Here is a 23,226-nt window from a genome sequence, read left to right on the forward strand (position 1 = left end):
GACTGTATTTCGTCTTGATTTTCTGTACTGTGTGGTAATACACATATAGACAAAACCACCTACTGAATTCAAAGACAGACGGCAGCACTTCTTGAACACAAAACATCGATGATAAATCAATTTAATCCACGGAAAGGATAAATCAATTAACTGCTGGGGGGGGGGAATAACAGTGGGGGGAACAACAGTGGGGGGAAACAACAATGGGAAGAGAACTGGAGGGATCACCAAGTAACCTTGAAGATAATACTAGCGCGTGCAACAGGTCTACTTTGTATAAAATTCTGTCTCTAGCTTTAAGAAAAGCGGCGAAGGAATTACTATTGTTACTAGGACGAATATGTAAAGATGTTCTGAACACTAAGATCATCCTTTTTTTTTTTAAAAATCTTGACCTTGTATTAGTCTTTCAGTAAAAAATGACATGGCAAGAGGAAAAAAATGACTTCTCATTGAAAATGCAGAAATATGCAAAATAACGCCTTAAAATCATTAAAATATGTTCTATAAAGTAAAAATAGTGAAATATGTAGTAAAATAAAAATAATGTGCAGAAAGTCATATAAATCCTAGCCCTATTGATCGCATTCTTTATTGAAGGAGTTTTTAAAATTACTTTCAAAAACGTTTAAAATTCATTTAATATTTTGTCATTTGGAAGGGTCAAAGGTAATTTTGGAAGGAAATATTGATTTTCTTTATTTCTTTTATTTATTTATTTTTAATTATTATTATATACTGTGTTTACTGTGATTCCAAAACAAGCCTAGTGTTGCGTTTTTACATACAAGTAATACGTGAATAAAAGCTTCTATTTTTCACATTTTACTCGAGTTTGAAACATGATTTCTAAAAATCTATTCATTGTATCATTAAATTTTAATATGATATTCTGCTGTATGTTGTTGAGATTATGAACCAAAATCTAAGACTATCTATCGTATATATTTGTCTAGCTGCAGTGTTTTACATACGGTACATATAGAGTGAAATTTCAAAAAAATTCCCACGTACATTAACAGATTTGAGTGCAACTTATGAGCATACCTCTAACCTTTTGATTCCTAACTCGCACCATCACATGCTGAATGTATTGTAAAAATAACAAAATAACCCATTCGTGGAATGTTTTGGCGATCGTGTTTCGAATATTACATGGATTTTGCTTAAAATCTGGCATAAAAATTACTTTTTCGTAGAAAATAACATAGGAAGCCTCCCACCCAAAAAAAAAAAAAAAAAAAAATTATTGTTTTCATCATTTCGGGAAACCTTTCACCAAAAATAAAATGGTAATAAAGTGAACTTTATTACATTTCATAGAAAAGTTCCTTCGAACGTAGTCTGGATACCTTAATTGTAAAACCGCTGGTAGATGATTCAATTGCCATTTTTCCCCTATACTATTTTTAAACCCAAATTTCATAGCGGAAATTACAAAACCTCGAGATCTTTACGCCGGAAAATACGGGTTATCTCCAGTTGTGGGCAAAATTCTTACTTTATTGCTGAAAAAAATGCCAACGAGAAGGAAAGTGAGGACTTTACATTTGTCGGTCAATTATTATCATGACTTCACGAAAAAAAAAAAAAAAACAAGGAAAAACACAGCTAAAATTTCCATCAGTGGCGTTGGAGTCAGGAAATGTGTTATGAGTGCTTGAGAATCCACGGAAATTTATAGAACAAAGACTATTTTGTGTTTCATAAAAACTGGATTATTTCACTTTATATATTGCCGCCATATTTGTTATGGGCATCTTTTTCTCAGCCACCTCGTTGGGCATTTTGCCTGTTGTGGCGTTGTTTTTGTATATTTGTATTTGTCTGAATACACATCGTGAGTTGCTGTTACTTTGCATACAATTTTAACAATTTTATAGTGTTCTCTATAAAAATCAGATTTTTATTATTTTAGTTATGAAAAAATGCCAATTACTGCTTAAGGTTGTGAGAAATTCATTTTTTAATAATTGTTAATTGTTTGATAATAATCTCCTTAAAAATTGCTCTAGAAATTATTAAACAATTTTTACTCAGATTTAGATGGCTTTTTTCTCAGCCAGAGATATCAAGGAAAATAACTGTAATAAATATCCGGAAAATAACTGTTTCCTTGAATTTTTACTCATTTTAAGAAAATGTGAAAAGATGAGTTACTCGAGGATATAGGGTTACTTTGCACACATTATTTTACAAAATGACATGTCTGGGATTTCCATTGAAAAAATTGCATGAAAAAAATTCACACAAAAAAATTCCATTGAAAGAAAAAGTTCATTTTGCAGCATTAATATTATAATACTTATGCCGTAACATAATTATGTATTTGATGCGTTCAGTATTCTCAATTAATTTTTATGCGTTACATGTTTTGTAGTAGTTTGTCCAGAAATTTCATTACAGTTGAAAAATTGGGTGCTCGTATATATGTGGCTATTTTTTTCCGCAATGTTTTTCTTTTTAGAAATGGTTTTTCAAGAACTGTAATTGAAATTTTACATTTACAAATTAAAACACAATGATAATTACATTGGATTACAACGCCTTCTCAGAAATAAGTTTTTATGAATTCAAGATGCCAAGGATGAGGGGTTCGATATTTATTTGTAACCGCGCTCCGAAGTTATAAGATAACATACGAATATGTCTACATGGTATTTAATTAAAACGTATATTTGACCAGCGTCTATATTCCGCGAAATTATTAGGGAAAACCACAGACTAGTATCAAGTTTGAATTATGCTCATAAGCAGTCCGGAGTGATTTGGGAAACAATTTTCTCTTGGTTGGCGTATGTCCTCATCATGCAACTTTATGAACGAAATTGTGAATTTTAATTTGAGGAACAAATGTCATTTATGTCATGATTTGAAGTAATGATTATTCCACGAATTGCAATCAATGTGCTATTAGAATGTGGTATTCTGAGGGCAAGATGTTGACCATTCGCTAGAGTTTTAGGAGAAGCGAACAAATCCGAGCGTGTAAATAAATTAAAATAGAAACTCAATTAGGTCTAGATGAGAGAGAGAATCTCAATTTGGAAGGGTTGTAAGCAATAAGATATGTGGATTAGATTTGTCTGCGTGGTAGTGGTTAGACTAAAGGAAAAATCTATCAAGTTCGATATCAGCAGCATCAACAGGGAAAATTTGCCGGTTGATTTTTCAGATCTCTATTTTCTGTCTATATAGCGAAACTAAATATTTCATGTATTCAGAAGTTGAATTGTTTCATTGGAAATCTGAAGTATTTATTCCAGATAATTCCAACGTTCAAAATTCAAAGTGCAATATTCACTGAGATGTTCGAATTCGAAAAACGGAGGAAATTTGGAAAGAAACCGCTCTCAATGCGGATAAACCATTTTAGCAGCATTTAACGCTGTTTTTTTCCAAATGTCCTCCGTTTTTCGAATTCGAATATCTCAGTGAATATTCCATTTGGAAACGTGGAATTTTTTTTTGCTGGCATCAGTGAAGACAGGGCAACAACTTTCTAACAGGGTATTTGAGAACAGGGTGTCCATATAATAAGTTAGATTTTGTATTTTAAATAACTATACAACCCCTTGCAATATGAATGACAGATCTGAGTACTACATATTATTATAAAACTTTTTCTAATTGGAAGTATACCAATAGGATCAACGATTCGCCAGTAAAATGCCATATACCTTGTTTGCTATGCACCCTGTAAAATTAGAATGTAAATATTGAGCACAAAATTGTTTCCATTAACGGATTAGCTGCATGCATTTACATTTATAAATGGAACTCTGAAATTAAAATAAAGCTTTTAAAATCCAGTTACATTATCAGAAATGTCTATCCGAGCACTAGTAAATCTTTTGGCAAAAACTCAGCAAGTTTACAACTACATACGTATAAGGACGAAAAGTATTTTTACTCTCCAAAACATAAAAAAAGAAAAAAAAACTAGCTCCATTTTATGCTCTTGAAAAATTTAGGCGTGAAATAAGGAAAGACACATTACTTCTTCACGAATACCAAGAGAAATCTGTTTACGAAACTGTCGATGAAAAAGAAGAATTGTCTATTCAAATTTCTAAATAACTACACAACAGATCTTCCCTTTTCATCGTTTTTCAAATACTCAGTTCAATATTGAATAGAAAGAAATTCAGTAAAGCGATGAATACAAAAATAGTATTAGAAGTTTTGAAATTGCCCTAAAACGATAAGATTCGTAATGTTCAGAAAACTCTAGGAATAAATGCAATTATTTTTCAACAAATCTTTTTTAGGTTCTCGTATTTCAAGAACGTTTCGAATTATTTCCTGGGCTTTCAAATCTATCTATAGCTTATTTTGCAACACTTTCTCCATATAACTGACACTCATTGAGCATTGATCAAAAGAGGTAGATAAATCTTTTTACAGATACAGGCTCTTGTTTGCTATGTACGTGAATACATTATACAATATTGAAAGTTTATTATGTTACTATCACTCGCAGTTGTGCGAAATTACTTGTCATTGGTTTGATTGCAATCCGAGAAGGATGATTCGAAACTTATCGTCTTGTTTAGTTTCGGTTCTTTCATAGTAAAAATATTTTCAGAAGAAACAAAAACCACGGAAAACTGCAAATTTTGCATGAAAAAATATCATGACTTCAATTTCCCGGTTTTTTTTTCATTACAATCAGTTTTTTTCTCTACGTAGTATATAAATGTATGCTTTTCAATCAATTAACATTCCCTTCATCGTTCACAGCATGAAGTCTTTAGGCAATGCCGAGACATTGATTGCCCGAGAAGTGTATGTCTGCTTTGCTATTGCTGGTTACCTCTCTTCTATCAAGTTGACGATACTTAGAAATTGAATAAACATTTACCCAGTCAATGTTCAACCAACTCATTAAAACGATTAAATCGGCTGGAACCCTGGTGCAATTGAGAGCTATTCCATTGAATGAGGAGAGTGCAACCATTATAAATACTCACATTTATCACTGGGAAAGTTTCACTTTACTTACGCAATATATTCCTTTAGATTCTTTCAGAAGAGAAAGAACACAGCTTCTACCTAGGAATACTGTGGTTGAATAACAAAAATTTAGACTATATTTAGTTGTCAATATTTGATGTATTCCGAATTTATCTCAAAGATTTGTCTGTCTGTTTTATATTTGTGAACGCCACATTTTATATATACATATATATATTTTTTCCTTACTTATTTTAATAAAACTTTTTATTCCATAATATTACTTTACAAATAATATATAAGATATATTATATTTTATACAATATATATACAGAAAATTATTCCGTCTATTAGCCTAAATATAAGCTCCGACAATTCCAAGTTCAATTTACTCGGAGTTAAATTCTTATCTTAAATTCTGGATGTGTTTTCTGTTATTTTTTATTTGTTTTTCATACATTGGTTTCTGTAAAAACAACGTTTAAAGACAAATATTCAAAATAATAAAGGGGCTAAAGCGTTTTGGCACTAGTGGGTGCCGTAATGAAAAGTTATGACTAGAATGAAATAACTATCAATCGTAAACTTCTAAAATAAAACATATGTTGTATTCCTCACGTTGATATATCTCATATTGCATCTCCTGTTCCTTGTACTCGAACATCGTTAAGTTGTTTGTTAACCAGTGAGTCAACTTTACGTGGGAAGTCGTTATCACTATTAAAAAAAATGGAGCGAAGAAATTATTAAAAACTCTATCACATGCTTTTGATGTCACCCGCTTTCGACTTTTCATACCAATTTTAATCATTCAAGTAAAATCATGCTTAAAAAATCTTCTCATCATGAGTAACGACATTGTCAGTATGAAATGCTTGGCTGTCGTTCCGATTATCTAAACCAGTGTTTCCCAAAGTGAACAATATTACTCCCTGGAGTTGATAGATGATCCTGGGCGGGGGTGGTAGAAGCTACGAGGTGTATTACTTGGGATCCTATGGACTGATTTGGTTTGGAAGGCGATGAAAGAAAAAAAATTCAGAAGAAGTTGCGATGGAACATAAAAAGTTTGGGAAACTGATCTAAATGAACCGTTAGGTTCCATAGGCACCATAGCTGGTGCAGTCAGGTCTTTCATTGCCTTGAGAATTTGTCTTTGAACATTGTTTTTAATTAAAATTCGTATTTCAGGCAGAGTGCAATATTTTCCTTCATCTATTGGTCTCAGTATACTATTTAAGGAAATAAAAAATTATTGAGGTTAGTGTATATGTAGAAAAAAACCATCATATTAAGAAATAATTCGTAACGAGAACACACAGCTAAAACGTTTGGTAATGATGTGTTACAGATATAAACATTTTATTACTATTCATTTGTTTCCCCTCTCATAGCGGAACAACTACTGTATTGAAAAGTTTGACTACTTGAAACCTTATCTAAGCAATATCTCTATAGTTCTATTGATTGAAGAAGTATGCCAAGAAAGTTTGAGATGCTTTGTTTATTACCGACAGAGAATAGATAGTTTTCACGGGAAAAAATAATAAGCAAACTTCCTAAATCACTTCATTAATATCTTGTTCTGATATCTGATATTTGAAAATAAGCAAAAGACTTCACATTTGTGCAATTTTGTACTATTATATTCATTCACTTTGGTAAAAAACAACCCGGCGGAATAAAAGTTATGAAACAACAAAGCTATTTTAAAATATTCTGATCGCGTATTATTACAATGAAATAAAATAACCCGAAGAAATCTGAAAGAATTAAAATAAATATTGAAATACTCAAGCGTCCCGCTTTTATTGTTGAGTTATCCTGCGCGCGTGTAGAATAATCTGACATACATATTATATAATGATGTGGCATAGAAAGAACATTTCACACATTTTTTTTACCAAGTTGTTCAGCGGCTGAAATAATGAAAATATTTTTTCTATTGGGAAGATATAAATAATATTTTCTTTGTCGATATACAACAAAGATTAATATCGAGGTTTCAATGAAATATAATAAATGAGTTTCTAATTTTCCAAAGTTTATTCCGAAATATTTGTAACTGAAACTTTAGTTAGGTGATTAGAGTAAATAAGGAAAGAAAGTTATCTGTTAAAATGCAGGAACCTTCAGGGAAAAAGAAACAAGAAAAAAACAAAGTCATTGCTATAGGTAATAAAAGTTCTGACTGCAATATCCGGCTTCACTTTTTCCCGACCCCAGGAAATTCCGTTTAGGTGTCAAGACTGAGACGTTTTGTCAATAATACGTACTTGCGACATATTTACTACTTCAGGGAGCCTTTGCCAATGAGAAACACGAAATGTTTCCCATACGGTCAAAAAGTCAGAATTTCTTACACATTCAATATTATAATTTTTATATAGAGCGTTATAACAAACCAACTTCATTCTCTACACTTTCAAAGTCAATATTTAATCAACTGAACTGATGAGTGTATCAGCATTTCTTAAACTAAAGGTCATACTCAACGGGGAGGTTACAATTTCATTGTACTTCAGGGACTATCATGAAGATAAAAAATGCAAAAACGTTGACCTAAGTAATAGTTTGATTTTTATAAAATGGGAAAAGGATTAAATTTACAATATTTTCGGTCTTTGACAAAAAATTTTCTTCATTGAGGTTTTATTTTGTTATATTTTGATATGTATCCGAATTTTTTTCTCTTGTGGTGTGGGTAGAAAGAAAATGTATTCTATAAATAATGCGAATTTTCATAAAAGTTTACAGAAATATTTATCCGAACAATTAAAAAAACAAAATTAAAAGAAGAAACAGGACTATACAGGGTGTCCTGTAAGTCCTATAATTCGGCCTTTATCTCATCAATCGTTCGTCGTAGATGTGTGGTTCCAATTCAAAATTTAAAAAATACTCGAAATATGTTCAGAAATCACCCTCAAATCAGCTTCGAAAGTGAAAATACTTTTTTTACGGTCCCCCATCATGCTCTAACTTCCAATTAAAAAGTTATTTCCCTGTGTCTTCTGAGCCCAAAAAATTTTTTTTCATGTTTTTTACTGAAATATTCGTTTAATTATTTGAATTCAAAATCAGAGAAAAGAGAGATGGGAAGAAACAACAGAATAAGGAACGTGTTCTTTAGTTATGCCGTTTTCTCCCACCTTTCTCCGATTTTTTTAGTACAAAAATATCTCAACGAATATTGCACTTAGAAACGTGGACCTTTTTTGTTTTCCTCAAGACAAACAAGGCAACGACTTTTCAGTTATAAGAAGTTAAAGGACAGAGAGAATATTAGAATATTAGATATACAGGGTGTTCTGTTAATGTTCTGCCCACGAACGCATTCAGTAATCAACTGACATCCACCTTTCGTCTCCTTTGGACTCAGATCCTGCATGCGTCCGTCTTTCTCGATTTTCACCCTCTCAACGTGGTTTGCGACACCATGTTCCATTACAATTTTTGTTCCTCTTGATGTCTGCTAACAACCCCTCTGAGTTTGTCGGTCCATTAACAGAACACCCAGTATACAGACCGTTTATATTATTTATTTTGGGACACACTGTATTTTCAGTCTCAAAAGTGGAAGAGGGTGATTTCTGAACAGATTTTGAAAATTTTTTAAATTGAAACCATACCTTTACGACGAATGGTTGATGAGATAAAGGCCGAATTAGAACTTACTGTAATCAGTACTGAAATACCGAATTAGGACTTACTGTATAATATATGATTTTATCTATCAATTTGTTTTGAAGAACAATTTAATTACTTGGACTTTTTGTCAATAATCTTACTTTTGTGCTGATACGCACCAAACTAGGTATTGTTGAAAGCTAGACTCCTTATTGGAAAAATATACCCTACGAATATTAAAAATTCACTTAAATTTAACCATACAATGAACGCACAGATCTCTCTTATTCAATTACCACAAACTGAATAAATATAACGAAGTTTTTTAGGAAAATTTATGCAAATTGTTAGCATATGGACGGTCTCACCCTCAATCAAACATCTATCATGTCATTTCGGTTTTTTTAATGATTCACCAAGAGTTTATAACGTTTATGAAGAACTTTAAACATTGTTAAACAAATATCACCTTAATAAATGATTACAAAAAAAAATTATCATACAGGAAAGTATGAAAAACACGTATGTTTATGAAAATCATGAAAAATATATCCCCGAATAGTTCTTACTTAAAAAATATAATATCTTTCGTATTATGTCGAGCAAGGGTTGTTCTTTCTGCGTACGTATACAGGGTGATTCGGAAAAGATGGGAAAAATTTAAGAGGTGATAGTACACACCAATACAAACAATTGTCATCAAAGAATGCTTGTCTAACATGAAACGCAAACGCGCTAGCGCGTTTCGAAACGGACGCTCCGCAAACGTTAAAACGGTATTCCTGTTGAAACTTATCGGGAGAAAAAGAACACACCATGCATGCAAATATAACCTGGGGAAGAAGAAGAAACCGTATGCAAATCTGCGTCACAGTGAATAAAAGGCACGGATGTCAGTCCTGTGAGGTTATTCCAGCAACCGTTCTAACAGTTGTAGCATACGGGATAATGGCGCACTTTAGTAATACTGAAAAAGCAGACATGCATGAACGAAATGCATGTCTGCGTAATGAATGCATAAATGAAATACGATCACTAGAGCAAATGAAAATGAAACGTAATGAAAACGTAAATGAAAATGAAACGTAATGAAAACGTAAATGAAAATGATCACTAGAGCAAATGAAAATGAAACGTAATGAAAACGTAAATGAAAATGATCACTAGAGCAATGGAGCAGCACGCGTATAATTTCAATTAATACTTGACCCTTCAACAGCTCGATCATCTATGAGTGATCGATGCAATATCGTGAAAATTAATTTTTTTATAAAACAAATGAGGTGACTTATTAGAAAATTACATACTGTGATTCACCAAGAGATTACGATTCTAAACTAATTTTTTATTAACTTAAGAAATAATGAAACTGAAAAGCAAAGGTGAAATTTTTTCGCGCAGTTAAGTGGTTAAAAAAACACATAAAAGATTATGTGCCATCTCATGTGTTTTGACAGGTGGTACAAAATAAAAAAAAAAACACATCACGAAATGCATCGAAACTCTGACATAGACATAAGACAATATACGCCGTATTACATTTGCAAGGATAGCATTGTTTTAACAGCAATAGCCAAAACTTATATAGATATAGAAAATTCTAAAAAAAGAAAGAAAGAAAAGCCATTCATAAAATTAAAAAAAAACAAAATTTTGATCAAACTCCAATCTAAATTTAAATTTTCCTGATTTACACACAGCAATAGTTAAAAAAAGCAACTACAAATTTTTCTTTATATTAAGGAAAATCTATTCTAATTTGTTAATATAAAAAATTTGGTTGATATTTAGAATACATTTCCATAATTTGTTAGAATTCTTTAGAGGAGCATTCTGGCGTATGAGATGCTAACGAACAAATTTATAGCTTTTTTTAAAAAATCTTTTTTCAAAAAAAAAATGTCTCTCCAAGTTTCTTTTTTCTCATTCATGTTACCACTTATTTGAACGAAAAAAAATGATACGAAATAGTTCGTGCTGGAAAATGAACTAGCATAAAAAACCAATTTTTTCCTTTTTATTATTTACCTCTATTTTTGATATTATTTTTTTTCTGCTTAATGGGAATCTGAGAAACATATTGTAATATTCAATTAATTGCAAAAAAGAAAATTATTTCAATCCAAACTCAATGAACACACTATCTAAGAAAGAAGAAGAAAAAAAAAATACAGTGTTAAAGACTATTAATGAGGTAAAGATGGAAAAAAAGTGCAAACGGATTTTTTTGTTTGCTTTCATAAGAAATTACGTCTCGGATGATTTTTTTTTCTTACCGAACTCTAACTAAATTAATTTCACGACCCGAGTTCAAAAATTATATAAAAAGATATTGAACTCGAGAAATGCATACATATACTTCATTATATATATTTTTTTTCAAGAACTTCTGATTTTTAATTTTCGACGTTATGATTAAAAAAAACCTTCCTTACCTGATGATAGATACATACGTATTCATCATAACTCATAGATATGCAACGTTTATTATTTTCGTTTAAGGGTACTTACAACATATGTTTTTTGCTTCTCCCAAACGTGAAGTGTATCTGTGGTATATTTTTTTAAACGATGAAATAATGTGAAGCACTTACCACTGTCAAAAATTTTCGCCAACCCTCATGAATCCGCATATAATTAATTCAAATAGAAGCAAACTGGTATATTAAAATGGTATCTAATTATTCAAAATTTTCAATTGCAAAAAATAATGTGTTAATTACAGTGGAACCCAGTCGACCCTACCCCCTAAAAAAAAGGTATGCCGACTCAAGTGGATGTCATGTTAGCGAGGTTTCATTTGATCTCACTCTCTTAATTTTTAAGCATCCTTTATGTCATGTACATGTACTTATAAACAAGGTGCATAGGTAACAGGATGTATGACATTTTACTGGTGAACCGTTGATCCTAGCGGCATACTTACAATTAGGAAAAATATTCAGAGTGGTACTCAAATATGTCATTGCAAGTTGTTTTATAGTTATTAAAATAAAAACGTTAACTTTTTATATGGACACCCTGTGCTCAAGAACGCAATTGCAAAGTAGTTGCCCCGTCTCTTCTCATGCCAACAAGAAAAAATTCCACGTTTCTAACTGAGTGCAATAATTACTGAAACATTCGAATTCGAAAAACAGAGGAAAGTTAGAAAAAAACATTAAATGTGCGGTAAAACGATTTCCCGCATTTAACAGTTTTTTTAAACTTTCCTTCGATTTTCGAATTTGAAAGTCAAGAAGAAAGCAGTTCTTGTGAAATTGCCTGCTTTTCACCATACAAACAAGACGTCCAGCTTCACATGTTGAGAAACTAGGGAAGTAAAGCTTGGATATAGGTAGTCTTGTGACAAACGGCATATGAAAATAACATAAGTAAACTGTATGTGCGGGGTGTTTAAGAAAGGACTATAACTTTGAAATGACACAACGTGGAAACAGTGATAGAAAACATGAACCTAGTGGTGCGTTTGATGGGCAGACCAAGAATTTTAAATGAAAGTTTGAATATGAGTTAGAAAAAATATTCAATTCACGTGTAGTACTCAGATATGTCATTCATTTGCAAAGGGCCGTATAGTTAATAAAATTAAAACATCAACTTTTTGTTAATTAATTTTGTTCTTTAATCGTATGCCTGAACTGCTCTTTTATCTTGGCGATGTTTCTTTGAAGCATCCTGTATATACTTTCTATCTAGCACTATTTATGTCATTTCAAAGTTGGTAGTTTTCTTTGAAACACCCGGTAAGTATTTACCCACACATACAACAATAAAAGAAATAGATCACAAAACATCTACATTTTGCACGAAAATAGAAGAAAAGTGAAAAAATTGAATGAATTCATATGTACCATAAAGGGAAAAAAAATTCTTCACTTACGGTTCACTGATGGTATTCTGCTTAAACAAGAAATGAGTATAGATCAATTTATATCCTTATGTAAGATACAAATATTTACTTACCTTTCTTTCTAAAGCCTTCTGTGAATCTCTTCAACTTCAGTTAAGAACCTGATATAATATAGCAAATCAATTTTATTTTTTATTGTTGAAAGTGACTCTAGATTATGATACTAGATATGACACTAGATTAGATAGTGGCACTTCTAAAAGAGGTGACAGCTCACTAGACTTAACAACTGCGCTGCCTCACCAACAACTATAATGATCTACAAAAACGAAAAACAAATAAAAAAAATATTTTCTGTTAAACAAAACTGGTTTCATTTGTCGTATGTTTTGATAATCCATGACTGTCAAAACTGCAGTGTAATTTAATAATGAAAATTATATCAAAGATAAAATTCTTCATCATTAATACAATTATTATATTTCATTCTTACAAGATTTAAAATAAAATTTTCGAGATTCCTTAATTACTTAACTGTCTTATGAAAATAATCTTCAGTATATCATGCGATTGTGTCACAAATATTACTCGATTGTGGGAATTAATGGGATAAAAGGTGTATTGTTATTAGGCATTTTGAGTGGGAGTTCTTTTGAAAATTGTATTTTTTTTGAAATATTAATAAATGCCTATATCATTAACGAAACTAAATTTACTTATATTTCCTTTTTGTTGTCTCTTCTCAAGTTTTACAATGTTCGAATTCATATCATGTACACTACTGTAAATTTTTTTTTTTAAATTTTATTACTGAGGCGGCATCATGAATTCATGTTCCGTTTCATACAGAAATAAAAAGAGTTGTTTAGTTTATGAATTCAGACGTGGATTTTTTTCGAGTCATTCAGAGGAAATCGCACATATTACCCTAGAACGTATGATGAAATTATCACCAATGAGATATTTTATTGTCTGTGATATTTTACGTTGATAATTTCACATCGAAATGTATAGGCGCAGATAACTTTTTTTTTGTTTTGCAAATCCACATGATACGTGAGTAATGAAGTTGAAAAAAAAAGTACTGTATATACTTTTCAACCTCATGCAAGAAGCACGAATGTGCAAATTTTCACTTTATCATCTGGTTGGATACCTTATTTTGCTATCTAAGTCGTATTTTAAACGCAAATGTGTATCTCTATTGAAACACATGTTACAAAACATTTTAGAGAAATAACTTCCATAGACTAATCATTCGTAGAGCAAACATTTAAACGTTATTTACCACGTTCTTTTTTTCTAAGGACATTGCACACTACCAGTAGTGCTTCTAGCATGAGGGGGGGGGGGACAATATCTTTTTTCAAAGTTTAACGTTTCGTCCGGAATTTGTTTTCGAGAATATTGGGCCCATTATACATATAAGGCATATGGCTATTTAATTCTATAATTAAAGAAATAATTGGACCATTTTTCATTGAATAACAAGTAATAAGTAGTAAGTCTGTGTGCGTATCCGGACATGAACTAAAATAAAAAGCTCTATATCTGATGAGCTGTAATGTTCAGTTGTTTTCGTTGAATGAATCATCTTTTGACATAGTTATTGAAACATTTCTGGTTGTTATGCCGTGATCGAGCCTCTTTTTCAGCAAACGTTTTATGCACTACTACGACGGAAATCATTAGTGCAGGTGACGGCAGTCCAGGAGACAGAAGCACTTCCTCGAAATACCGTGAACCTTTGGCTGAAGACCCGGTGGAATCTATTTTAGGATGTGGCACAGGTACTACATCGTCTCCAGCCGAAGTAGCCAGAAGTTCGCAGTCTTCCAAGGAGGACGTAGCGTTTCCTGACGTGCTGTCACCTGCACTGATGATTTCCGCACAATTCTGGATGGAAAGTTTGCTGAAAAAAGCGACTCGCTCACGGCATACAACCCGGAAAGTTTCATTATTGTCAAAGAAAGCCGGGCGTGAAAACCTTCCGCTGTAGTAGTTGAGTGGTCATGGTGACGGACTTACATCGCGAGGACCGGGTTCGCGTCCCACCGGCGAGACAGTGATGATTGGCTGAAGTTGGTTTTCTGTCGTTCCAAATTCGAGGCGCGAATATGGGCCGATCTCCCGATTAAAAAGTCTCCCCCTCTGACAACAACAGGCCTACAACGGTACAAATCAATCATTTCATTTCATTCAGAATTTGAAATATAGATGGCAGCAACGCAAAATCAGACACAACAATAGATATACACTCAAACTATTAGGTACACACACACACTTTGTCCCAGACTCTGCCACGAAGCTGGGCTAGAAGAGAGCAACGGAATGAGTCCGGTGGCAGAGTCCTTTCGTTCATTCATTTATGTGGCCGTGAAAACTTAACTTTTCTCTTCAAACATCTTTTCGTTTATGCATGTCTGCAACATGCTTCGGCTGAAAATGTCTAACTATTCATAATATATGAAGAGTGTTAAATATGTTTTTCTCCTTTAAAATGATATGCTTCTCCTACGCATGATATATAAAGAATTAAAGCATTCTGCAGTGAGCTTAGAGTGGTTACATCTGGTATGATATCGCTTTCAACCATAATTATTTCTGTCTTCAAACAATTCCGTGTTATTTGACGGAGATATTGAAAAGGATAATGTCTATGCGTATCAAAAGATTGACATCAAGTTGGTGTTTAAGGAGTTTCTTAAAATACGAATCATAATATAATTTTTAAATATACAGACGCTCTTCAAACGAATATACAATTTTTGTCAACAGCAGTTCATGGAATATTACTGTATGTATACTGTATAAAGAAACGTGAATCATAAACGATAAGCAATTATAAATTCTTCATAGACAAAGAATCATGAGTGATTTCCCCGGTTGAAATTTTTTTAAAAACTTATGAGGCATAGGCACAATTTGCATAATATCAGGGTTAGGCCATGTCTTTGTCTTAGAATAAGCTAAAACTAAGACTTTCTTTTGAAAATGAGAGAAGTTTTTGACGACGTGCTAGAGAAAGAGAATTTCAAGTAATCCCGGCTATCTTATCTCTCATATCAACGTCTGCTTCATCTGTATGAAGACATGCGCTGAGATGACTAGACACAGAAGGATGACTTTCTCATCTTTTCTTTCTTCGAAGTGGTAATTAATCAACTCTCTACGAAAGTTTCAACTACCCTCTTTCTTATAACTTCCAGCAGTTTCTATCAACTTCCCACATTGATATTCATCGAAATTATTTGAATGTACCGATATATTTTCTGTTGATAAAACTATAAAACCGAATAAAAACTAGGAATCTTTGCTTTGCCTTATAAAGTTTAACATATGAAAATTAAATTCCCATGAGAGAGTAAGATCCTTGGAGCTATGATAACGAGTGGTGTGATTAAAAGATAGAATTCATTATTTTCGTTCAGACATATAATGTGTAAAATTATCCATTAACGACATTTCCAGTTTCGAATTTTTAAAAAAAATTACATTACCAAGTAACGCTTTTCAACATACAAAATAATAGATTAAATAATGAGATACTGTGTAAAGTTTAAATTCTGCCAAAGGGATGAATAACAGTGGTGAGATGGAAATTTTTTTTATTTAAAATTCCCACAAAGATAGTAATTAGTCAAATGTTTATGGGGGCAATATCCAATTTTATCTCATTTGGCGATAGTTTTATCTTTATTTTTTACATTTCAGAAAGTTATATCATTATTCGATGCTATTCTAATTTCCTGCACCCCGTCACCCAAGCAGTATAACGAAATATATTGGATAAAAATGTGAAACATAAGTACAATTTTTTAGAAAAGTCATGCTTCTCAAAAAAATATGAGCACTTTTCCGGTGTATTTTTTCTCTCTAACTTTCGGAACTATTTTCTTTTCGTTTTTTTTCATTTTCATTGTTCTATTTTATAAACTGACGCATCAAACTAAAAGCATCTACATAAAATTTTCTTGAAAGTAGAGTGGGTGAGCAATATATTTCAAGATTTCTCTTGGGTCATCCTCGCTTTATAAGAACATCAATGTTCTTGATCTGGGCTGAAAATCTGAACGATTGACGTATGTAAGCTGTTTTTGAGCAATGGTTCAGATTCTCTTTCCAACTTGTATACATCATTTTTTTTTAAAAAGATTGAGCATGAGCCGTATTTAGTTAGATACACGGAAAAAATATATTGCTTTACAGATGTATACGTATTCACGAATAGTTTCGTGAAACATCCTAAAACGATTTATTATAACAGAATTTTCTCTGAGGGTCTTTTTTGTATAGTTCAAAATTCTTTTTCAGCTTTTTGTAAGATTTGAAATTCAATATGAAATATACATACTAAAATAAGGACGACTAGACATGAATAGTTTGTATCTCTTCGAAAATTTGATTAGTTTCTGAGTATTCTAAACACATCGATTACATTTCGTGCTTGATTATTAATATTTTGAAATACAGTCGACGCCACTTATTAGAATCACGGATAATATTAACATTAGGGTATTGTTATCACTTTTGCACTTCACACATGCCGGACATGCCCACATGAGAAAAAATTCGTTTATACAGTCCGTCTCTCAAAAGTTTAGACACCATATATTTTTAACTGTGCCATGGATACCGTTTCCAATTTTGATTTAATTTTTTCGCTTGTGTTCAGAACGCAAATCCTACTTTAAACTTTTGTCATTGTCGAAGAAAATAAGTTTTGTATTTGTTAAACTCAAAATTTTGAAAAATAGCTGTTTCAAAAGTTTAAAAAAACTCCCTATCATGAGCAAATATCAAAGATTGCGTCCATATGGCGTATCAGACACGTGACAGTATAAAAATGGAAAGCTATCTCGGAATGGTTTTCATTAACAAAAAATTGCCGAAGATGTAGCATATTTTGTACGATGAAATCCTTCAAGTACTTTATTTGAAAGCAAAAGAAAAGCTGTCAAAAACATTGCTATTGCTTTGAGCAGGTAGAAATGAAGTTTCTGACGTGTATTGACCCAACATGTGTCCAAAAAGCCAAAACTTGGTTGTGGTAGGCAACGCAGTACAAGTTTACGCAAAAACAAAACCGTTGGAAGATTTTCTTCAACGCAAAAAATTACCTTGCATGAAATTATAAAAGATCCTGGAGTGAAAATTTCAATAGATACAGTTCACAGACAGACAAATCAGAAAAGCTTTTATTTGATTCATAAAAGAGGTTAAGAAATCGCCTTTCATAAGGATTCATCAAAGAGAGGTGGAAAAGAGGATGAAAAATGGGCACGAAATCATGTTTTATGGAGCTTGGTATCATATTTAGTGCTGCAAAAAATGGAACTCATATGTTCCAGACGGATGTTTTCAGCAGACAGTAAGGTGGACCTTCGATAATGGTACGTGCAGCATTTGCTTCTAATGTTCAGAATTCCTTAACTTTTAAAATTGGTCGTCACAATTCTAATATTTAAAGAAAATCTTCGAGAGCAATTCGCTACTGATTGGAGAAGATTTATGAGGACCAAGTTTGACATTTCAACATTATAACGTGTCTATTCATAGATCTGCTGCCGCAAAAAAGCTCTTTAATCGAGAAAATGTATCGGTTTTAGACTGGCCATCAATGAGTCCCGACTTGAATCCTATTAGGAATATATGGGGCACACTTACGATAAATGGGTTTGCAAATGAAATACGGTATTTTCGACTGTTGATGACTTGAAGAGCTCTGTCGTGGAAGCACGGTACAGTTTTAATGTTGAAACCCTACAGAGTTTAATTAGATCCATGGAGGATAGTGGGGATTGGTGTTTGGGGCCATTCAAGTATTACGTCAGCAGATTTTTAGCCTCGTCTCCCCCACTGGTGGCAAAATTCAGCAAAACACTGACCAACACATTGTCAGCAAAATTTTGTGAGCAGCTTAGAATATTTCATATCTTCAAAAAACGGTTTTCGATGACGTAAGCAACCTTCAAACACCCCCTCTACCCCTTGTCATCAAAAGTCGGCAAATCCGGAAAACCCCCTCCCGATGCTGACGTTATACTTGAATGATCCCTTTTCGATATTACAAATATCCTAAATGTTCTTTCGTTTGAAAGTTTTTTTTCCCTATGAATGTAGAAATGCTTCAGGTATAATCAATTAAAAGGCGCTCATTTTACTTGTATTTTTCTTGTTATTTTAAGAAATGTGCATTATCTAAACTTTTGAGACGGACTGTAGTTATGAGGACTTCGGAAAATATTATAAATTTTTTTTTTTAGGCAAAAAATTTTATTGCGCATTTTGAAGCTAAGATTTAACCAAACTTTGATGATTTCTTTTGTAGATTATCATGCTACAAACTATGTAGGAGGCTTGAAGGTGTTTTCTCCTCCCCACATTGTTGACAAACATTTCCGTCCTTAATATCGTTATGGAGTTGCAATTTCCTTTCTATAGTGAAGGCAAATGCATGACAAAAAAAAAGTGTTTTCCTACAGTTCTTGATAGGTTTTGCGAGTTGACCGAATTCAAATTTCTTTTTCCGAAAGACTTTCTGAAGGGATCTATAAAACGTATTGCTCATTAAAAAATATTTCGTAATTCATGATATATATTAGACAGTTCCTTATAATGCCTCACAATGGCTGAAAAAGAATTGCAGGATTATAGTTTAAAGGGAAAAAAGTCCTGTTTTAGAACTGCATTGAAAGAAAATGGAATGAGATTGAACATTTTGCGACCAATTGTGCGAAAGAAAAAAAAAGTTGTCTCATTTTACTAATAATCGCTTACCACAAGTCTCGTTCAACCAAACGAGATGTATGGTCACCGTCCTTGTAAATGGGACTTTTTCGGATATAGAAATCATTGGGTTATTGTTATCAGAAATCCCGAGTCTCGATGGGATCACATTAGGCGGCGTGGAGTGCATATATTTATACAGAGTTACGTGATATTACATATTTAATACTCTTGGTTTTGCCACAGTTAAAACCTTTAAAAAGACAGAAAATTTAATTAAAAGTTCTAAAAATGTCTCAAAAGGTCAGAACAGCCGAATTCTTCGTAACATGGCATGAAATAGACACTCGAGTTCAAATGATGCGATCAAATACTCAAAGTTTTCATGCATACCCCATAAAAATGACGTCATTATATACATTACTTTTTATCACTCAAATATATTCACTCTAAAATATTATTTTTGCATACGTGACGAATGCAACAGATGGTGACCGGCACCCCAGTGGTTAGAGTTTCTTGTTCCTAGGTGTGCATTGGAATGTGAAAACAGTTTTACAGAGTAGGCTTTATGCTTCAACTGCCCTTTTGGACAATAAATAACAAGATCCGACGAAGAATATTTAATAATATTGGAACTTATAGAAAATGCTGTTTCTAAAATTATAGATTATAGTTTTAGTCGATATAATGCAGTTAAAAAGGTTGAGTTTCTATAATCTACACATAATACCTAGTTTTTCTTTTCGCTCATTTTGTAAAACCCTCATTATTCCCTCATATTAATTAAGGGAATAACGAAAAAAAGTTTTAAAACAATTTAAAATGGTTTAACGTTTTCTTTCCTATCGTTCATCTGAAAGAGCAATGTCAGGTATCAGCGATTTATATTTTCTACTCATAGGTCATAACTAAGGCTGGTCCGATTAATCGATTAATCGGGTCGGTTAATCGATCAATTGTTAATCGCAGTTAAAAATTTTAGTTGAGTTAATCGACCCGATCAATCCGATTGAAATTCGATTGAAATTTTGTCTAAAAGTTTGTAAAGTAACTTGTTTTGTTTGAAAAAACCAATTAGATGCTTTACAAATTATGTTCCTATATATAACATTTTGGACAATATTTGAATTAATATTTTCATCAAATTTTTCGACAAGTTTATTCAACGTAAACAGATTATTTCAGCTTCAAATTAAGTTTGATGGGAGTTTTTCAGAAGATAGGACCAAAATTGTTTGTCTCCACTATGAACCAGGGCCGCAACTGGAGGAGGGGGAACCAGGAGGGTCTTGTGGCCTGGGTATTGTATTAGAGAGTGCCCCGAATTCACCCTTCAACTGTTCCTCTTACATTACACGGGGCCGACAAAATTCGAGATTGCGCAGGCTGACAAAGTATCTAGTTGCAGCCCTGCTATGAAAAATAGTTATTTTTATTCTTGGAAGCATCAACTCCTCTTGGGAGGAGGTTTCTAGGAAAACAAGCAAGAGTATGATCGAAAGTAGTTTCGAAATCAATGAGTAACCTAAAATAACCGATGAAAAAAAAAATAAGAACCATGCGAAGAAATTATAGGTTTTGAAAAAAATTATATTCCGTATATTAAATTGCTTTAAGTGGGCAGTGCAGTGATTTCTTAATCTACGTATTTCCTATATTTGTTTATATCTGCTGACAAGGTTTGTGAAACGAATGGAATGATATATTTTAAAACCATCCATTGGTATTATATGACTAAAAAAAATATTCGATTAAATTCGATTAATCCATTAAAAGTTTTTGATTAAACAGTTACAATTTTTAATCGATTCCCAGCTCTAGTCATAACCTTATACGGAGTTCAAAAAATCGTTTAGAAATTTTTATTTTTAGTTTCGATTAACCGGAAAGCTATTGTTAAAACTTTCAGCAGTCATACATGAAAGAAAACCTATTGTATGTAACCCTGTACGACAGTTTAAATCAGTCTCACGCATGAAAAAAAAAAAGAGAAAAGAAATATAAAGCCTACTGGAAAAATACCCATTAATACGGTACACGATTTTCTATGAGTAAGTATTACACAATAAATTTTTTAGGAAGAAATGGCCATAAAAATAATTCTTCTATAGCAAATATTTTATGTCCCTCCTTCATTTCAAAACCGAGTCGTTTAAGATTTGAATGAATGTTTTTCCTCGATGATATACCGATGAAAAAAAAAACATGATGAATGTAAGGCATAAATTAAAAAAAAAATTTATGATAAAAAGAAAACAGAACTGTATAAACATCAAAGTAACCCTTGGAATTGGCTAAAAAAAAAACCTATTTTTATTCTTATTTCTTTGAAACTTTCTTAGTATAAATCCGTATAGCTTATACTTTATGTATTACATATATGTTACGGTAAATGTGATAAATTCGGTTATTACGCATAATCACCGAGCATTGTGGTAAGTTTGATAAATTTCCTTAAATTTTTCATTTTTACAGGTGATTATGCATAGTACTCGCGCGTCGTCGGTAAATTTAATAGGTACTAAAAAAGTTATCACTTTTACTGATTATGCATAATACCCAAGCGTCGCGTCTTTGGTAAGCATGATAAATTGTGTTATATGATATACTATACATGATAATACATACATGTATTGTATCATTATATCGGAGTACGATAGTAAAATTTGTACCAGACCCGTTTTGGATCCGGCTATATTCATCACACATACTAGACTCATTTGGCATTTTTTTTTTCATATTTATCAAATTCACCAATTACACTAGCTATTATGCATAATCACCAGTAAAAGTGGTAATGTTTTCAGTATATTTCGAATTAACCAACGACGCTTGTGTATTATGCATAATCTTCGGTAAAAGTGATAATTTTTTTAGTATTCATCAAATTTACCAATGACACGGGGGTATTATGCATAAATTCCGGTAGAAGTGGTCATTTTTTTAGTATTCATCAAATTTACCAACGAACCTTGAGTATTATGAATATTCCCCCCGTCAAAAGTGATAAATTTATCAAAATTGCCAAGACAATTCGTAAGCATGCATAATAACCGGTTATAATATAGGCCTATAATAACCGATTTATCACATTTACCGTAACATATACATATTAACTTAGAATTATTTTCTTAAGCTTTTGTGGTCGATAATACAACTGTAATAGTGCGAAACAGAATCTTAAAAGGTATTCCCTCATGATTGAACCGGAATTCAATCTCACACCCACGCGCAGTCACAATTCAGACGTTGAATACTCAAGTACCTCACAATATTTCTTTTGAATTAACGCGTAACTGTATCAATAATTAAATGCGCTATTTATATAATTAATTTCTTATTGCCATTTATTGATAGTATCAAACTACTGTGAATAGCAAACTACTGTAATTGACATAAACATTATTACTACCGTGCTTACACTCTTCGGAAAATGTATATGAATTAAGGCTGGGAAAATCGATTAAAATTTTCAACTAGTTAATCAAAAAATTCTAGTTGATCAAATATTTTCAAATGCTATTACTTTAAAAAACTTATTAGGTAACATTTTTTATTAATTGATGTTACAAAAATGTATTTTATTAACTTTACTCACCTAATCTCTAGATGCAAACAAATATTAGAATAGATTAAGAATTTGAGTCTGCACGCTTGAATTAACGTCAAAAATTTTTGTCAGACCCCAGAATTTCTTCACTAAGTTCTCATCGTTGTTTTAGAAAATAAGTTATTTCAGGTTAGTCACTGAATTTACAACAAATTTCGATCATTTCACTGTTACTTTTCCCTAGAAACTGCTCCCAAGTAGTATTGAGGGGAGGGTTGGGGGTTGATTTTTCCCGAATACGAAAACTGCGGTTCTCAGTCAACTAATTTCGGTTTTGTCCTCTAAAACTTCCATCAAATCCAATTTAAAACTGAAATAATCACTAGTTTTCGTTGAATTGACTTGTATTTTCCCCATGTCGAATTTCAGCATGACCACAGAAAAAGACTGCTACCGCAGAGAATCCCACACCGATTCATTTCACGATTATACATAAAACAAATTG

At 32.2% G+C, this 23,226-nt stretch overlaps 1 pseudogene across 4 annotated transcripts in view; it reads right to left on the minus strand.

Annotated features, from left to right (window-relative positions):
- The window catches only part of LOC149085606 (5-hydroxytryptamine receptor pseudogene), a 66,541-nt pseudogene that overhangs the window by 24,451 nt on the left and 18,864 nt on the right, over positions 1 to 23,226 (minus strand). For 2 of the 4 annotated variants that reach the window (XR_016192890.1, XR_016192889.1), the window contains one exon: positions 12,553 to 12,600. The exons of the other annotated variants lie outside the window; for them this stretch is intronic. The product of XR_016192890.1 is annotated as a 5-hydroxytryptamine receptor pseudogene, transcript variant X2 (transcript). The remainder of the gene's footprint in view (positions 1 to 12,552; positions 12,601 to 23,226) is intronic. 4 annotated transcript variants of the gene reach the window in all.

The sequence above is a fragment of the Pholcus phalangioides genome, unplaced genomic scaffold, assembly GCF_987345545.1.
Source record: "Pholcus phalangioides strain wild (caught in Gottingen) unplaced genomic scaffold, Ppha-v1.0 ptg000007l_1, whole genome shotgun sequence".
Lineage (NCBI taxonomy): Eukaryota > Metazoa > Arthropoda > Arachnida > Araneae > Pholcidae > Pholcus > Pholcus phalangioides.